This window comes from Silene latifolia, chromosome 11 (assembly GCF_048544455.1).
Source record: "Silene latifolia isolate original U9 population chromosome 11, ASM4854445v1, whole genome shotgun sequence".
In the NCBI taxonomy this organism is placed as follows: Eukaryota; Viridiplantae; Streptophyta; class Magnoliopsida; order Caryophyllales; family Caryophyllaceae; genus Silene; species Silene latifolia.
This window is the reverse complement of record NC_133536.1, coordinates 146,452,975-146,458,106: the sequence shown is the minus strand read 5'-3', so window position 1 is coordinate 146,458,106 and position 5,132 is coordinate 146,452,975.

Below are 5,132 nucleotides of genomic sequence, written 5' to 3'. Positions count from 1 at the left end.
TTTTTGTAATCCCTCGGCTGTGACAGGACCTTGTTTGGTTGGAATGTGTGTACGGTAGTTAGAATTGTCTATCATATTAGTTGCATGCATGTTTATGTGGGTCGTAGTCTAGGTGAGCGACTATTTTTCTTTCTCTCTTACATATATATGTTCACCCTGTGCTTCATGAGAGAAGAGTGACCCATGAGAGTTCAATATTAAAGGTCTTGCAAGGTCGACGGTTCAGCTTTATTATAAACATCCTATAACTCGTTTGCATTTGACTGTTTAGCTATAAGTGTTAGTTTGCTTGCATTAAACTGGCTTAAGTGGGCATTTGTAGCTAGCTCTGAGTTATCTTCTCCGTTCCATTAGTTTGCATTTAGTTTACTCGAGGACGAGTAAAGGTTTGGTTTGGGGAGATTTGATACGTGTATTTTATATAGTCTTTTTGGCCTATTTATGCACGTATTTCTATGCTAATATCGTAGTTTATTGCTACGAAATGCCCCGAATATGCTACTTTGGTTTATTTTGTCTTAATTGCAGGAATAGACTAGAAAGTAGTGAAATCAAGCTATTTACCGTCCGTTTAGCATGCATTTGGAGGAAGAGTGAATTTGGAGCGGGAATGTAGCTATCTTGAGATGCGCAAAGAAGAAAGATAGCTAGGCGAGCAAAGGAAGAACTTTAAATTGCTAGTGCCTACTTTGGAGAGCCATAACTCGAGTTTTACAACTGATATTCAGGTGATTCCAATTGGAGATGAAAGTTTGTCCTCTTAGCTTTCCAATGCAACCGGAATCGCCCTGTTTGACCAAGTAACGAAGAAATGGCAGCCGTTTGAAGTTCAGTGCGCAAAGCAGGAAATTGTGCGCTGGAAAGTACTCGATCGAGTAGAATTATGCTCGATCGAGTCCTTTTTCTACTCCATCGAGTAGTTGCATTTTAGGATTTACTCGATCGAGTATATTTTCTACTCGATCGAGTGGTTTAAGCTTTAGTTTACTCGATCGAGTGGTTTTAAATCACTCGATTGAGTGGTTTCTCTTACGGGCTTGGGCTTTTTAGCTTATTTCCGTCATTAGGTTAAATAAATCCTATTTTCTTATAAATAGGAAGATTTTACGTCATTTGTAGGGGTGCTAGGCTATGTGCCGGATGCTTGGTGACGATTCTAATACACTGTTCTGTTACTTTATTTCCTCTCTTTTCCGGATCTATTTCTACCGTAACTTCTTTCTCTCCCTTTTCTCCTTAATTATTTAATGTTTATTATTCCCCCTTCCCTTGTTCTTACTCTCTTATTCATGTCTTGCTAAATTCCTCTGCTAGGATTAGGTGATTCATTAGACTAATGTTAGTTGCTAATTAGGTTATTAGATCTGTCATTGTTGTTGTAGTCTATGTTGTTAATCGCTACTTTAACTGTATCCTGCTAGTTGAGTCGACACAATTAGCCTTTTAATATTGGTAAACCTTGACCTGGACCGAAAGGTTGGAATAGGTGAGACCTGCAGTGAACAATAGGATGCTTTAGTGAGGGCGAAAGTTAAACTAATAGCATTTTAGGGTGAATTGAGACCGAAAGGAGATATTCATTGCCCCTTAGACCGTCACATCGACTGATTTGTGACCGTAGCTGTAATTAACTGACGTTTATTGATGACCCAAAATCCTAGTTCCCTTCTCTTTCTGTTAATTTCTCTCATTCCTTTTCCCTCTTTCCTTAATCTATTTAGTTTAGTCAAAATACACCTAAACCCCCATCTTGTGACATTCTGACAGACTGAGTTAAACAGATAATTAACAAAATAGCCTCCCTGTGGAGATCGACCCTACTTACCGCTGACTTCTGTTAGTAGTAACTTAGGTATTTATTTTTGGTACATAACGACCGTATCATAAGGATTTCATAGATTTAGCGAGATGGTCTTCCCGAACACATTCACAAAAGATCTAGTCTTACTAGGAGGTATGGTGGAAGTAATGAAATTAAGGTTTCCATCAGAACCGATCCCAAAATGAAGCTCTCTAGTAGTATCGAGATTGTGGTTGGAGCAAATATCGTCAAATAAGTTATGACAAGACTCAATGGTAATAGGTGTAGTTGCTTTAGAAGGATCCATTGCGATATATAAAATACAAATATGGAGGTAAAGGAGATGTTAACATTTGTCATTTGATAAAATTTTCAAACATTTTAAACAAATTTTTAAACATTTATATAGTGACCTCTACCCAACTATTATAAATGATCCCGAGATCCAAATTCATATCAATTCGGGCACGGTGAGCCGATTCTTCCCTTACTAATATAACTCGGTGGATTAACTCTTTAATCGATTCTACTTTTAGAACTCTCGGTCGATAAAATTACTCTAATATTTATCTTTAGCCCGGAACACATGCGACTACGGTCACGAATACTTCCGTTGAGCTCAATCCAAATTTCGATGTAATAACATTTTACTACCCCACTTCGCCAATGTAACAAGGTTTGTATTACGGTAAAGCCGGCTCAACTCCCTTATGAAATTGGTACTTCATGGGTTCTACTATTTGGTAAGTCTATTTCTCAATTATTAATTTAGTGAGAGGTCATGCCAATTTATTATCTATCACGTTTTAAGTGAACTAAAGCGGTGAACTACGACAATTATAATTGACACGGTCGATGACTCGATTAAATAAAATGCATGTTTAGTTATGGCGATTTAGCGATGCATGCAAACATATAAATAAAATGCAAAGCATAAATATAAAGTCCTAGTATGGCCTTCCTAAAATAGTAAATCTAATAAACTATTATAAATTCGGAAACCAACTCCTTTGGTCCCTTGAACTTCGGTCTTGGCACGCATCTCGAGGTAACACCGTCTTCATTGAAACTCCGGGAAATTACAAAATAATAAATAGAATTACATAATTCCTGTTATACATTTTTAATAAAAATTAAAATCTATTAAATTACAAAACGGTGAAACGAGATCACAATAATTACAACCGAATCGATATTCCCATACATTTCGGGTAATACCAATTAAAAACTAAGGCCATACTAAGTAAAATTACATAATTCAAAAATTATATAAATCAAAATATGACAATCATAAATAAAATGCAGCATTATAATATGTATGAACATGCTTAATTTTATGCTAAATCGCCTTTTAAGAGCCAATATCGTATATTTTATCGGTTTTTATGGATTTGCGTGATTATAAACTTGTTAAAATCACAAAAACTACATAAATTCATATTTATGTTCAAGTTAATTAATGTGTGGACTAGTTGACTGTAAAATATTACTTTCCCTCATGCATTCTTAAATATGAGATTTTAACATGTGATCATCATGATCGACAATTGTGATCACGTTATTGTCGGGGACACTAACTCCAACAGAGTCTAGTCACTTGGAGAGTGTTGAGTGCTCAACCATCAGAAATGGATCAAAGACAACAACTTTTTAGGTCTAGATGTACAATTGGGGGAAGAGTTTGCAACCTAATCATTGATGGAGGTAGTTGTACTAATGTGGTCTCTAGTGTCGTAGTTGAGAAGCTTTCCTTAACCACTCAAAACCATCCATGTCCTTACAATTTGAGGTGGCTTGACAAGGGGGCCGAATTGAGGGTTGACAAGCAATGTTTGGGGTCCTTCTCTATTGGCAAGAACTATGTTGATAAGGTTATTTATGATGTTCTACCTATGGATGCTTGCCATCTTCTACTTGGTAGACCTTGGGAGTTTGATAAGAATGCGGTACATCATGGCAAGGATAACACATACACCTTTGAACTTGGCAAGAGGAAAGTCACTCTAGCACCTCTTCCACCATCCTCCATGCTTGAGCCTCCAAAGAAGTGATGTTGATCAAGGAGGCCGAAATGATCCAAGAGAAGAATGATGTGGAAGGTGTCCATATTCTCCTTGCCAAAGACATGTCCAAAGAGCAAAAGGAACCATTCTCTAACAAGGTTCAAGAATTGATCAAGTTCTATCAAGATGATCCACCAAATGTCGACAAAGGGGTAATGAACGAGGTCCCTAAGCCTCACTTGGGCAGCCGGGATATCCAGAAGTCAAATGACAAGCTAAGGAAGTGTTCACTTGAACAAGAATTGCTCAAATGGAATAATCAATCCAAGGATTATTTCAAGGAATTGCAATGTGGCTCTCTTACATTTTCCATTCCAAATTTGTCCAAAGTGTTTGAAATCGGAATTGAAGCTAGTAGCAAGGGAAATTTGATTGTCCAACTCAAGCCAAATGTTTACTCTAACAAGGAATGGCATGAGGTCAAGAAACGAGTTCAAGGGAGGCTCTTTAGCAAGGATCAAACCGAGAGCACCTATGATGGTGTGCAATGTGATTTTTCTACCCTCTCTACTCCTAATTCATTTGAGGATCATAAGGCTCATGGTCATGGAAATAACGCTGCCCAACCACAAGGATCCGAGCTAATTGATGAGCCATGGAAAGAAGTAAAGAAATGGGTTGGGGGGAAATCGTCCGTCCATGCTAAGGCCACGAGATACAAGAACATGTCCATGGTTCCTAAGAAATCACAAGTTTTCATGCCTAGAGATCATGTTTGGGTTCGTTAATGCAAGGGGACAGTCCTCAAAAAAAGGAACAACAAGTCCATGGCAAATGAAGAAGGTCCATTCAAGGTCATCAAGCTAATTGGACCCAACAAGTACATGGTTTTTCTCTTTGGAACTCATGTTACATTTGGTGTTGGGGATTTAAGTCCTTGTTATGAAGAGTTTAGTGATGATGATGCCGAGGATTTGAGGACAAATCCTTTTCAAGAGGAGGAGTTTGAAGCAAAACGATCCACATTAAGCAAGCTTGTACCCGGTTTAGGTCTTTTGGCCTATTTGAAGTCCACCTCGAAAACCGTCTAAGAACATGTGGTGTATTATGGCCTAGGATCCTTCTATGGAGAGTTTAGAGACTTTTTGCCTAGGACTTTTTGTCTTGGAAAGGATTAAAACAAAGGGAAAGGCAAGGGGCAAACCGGGTGGACCTCCCTTACACGGTTAGCCATGCGAAGTGCAAAGGTCACTTTCAAGCTTCCTATTTTAGCCAAGACAACTCCTTAAGTCCTGTCTCTTGTTCTCTAGCTTTTATATCTTCTTTTC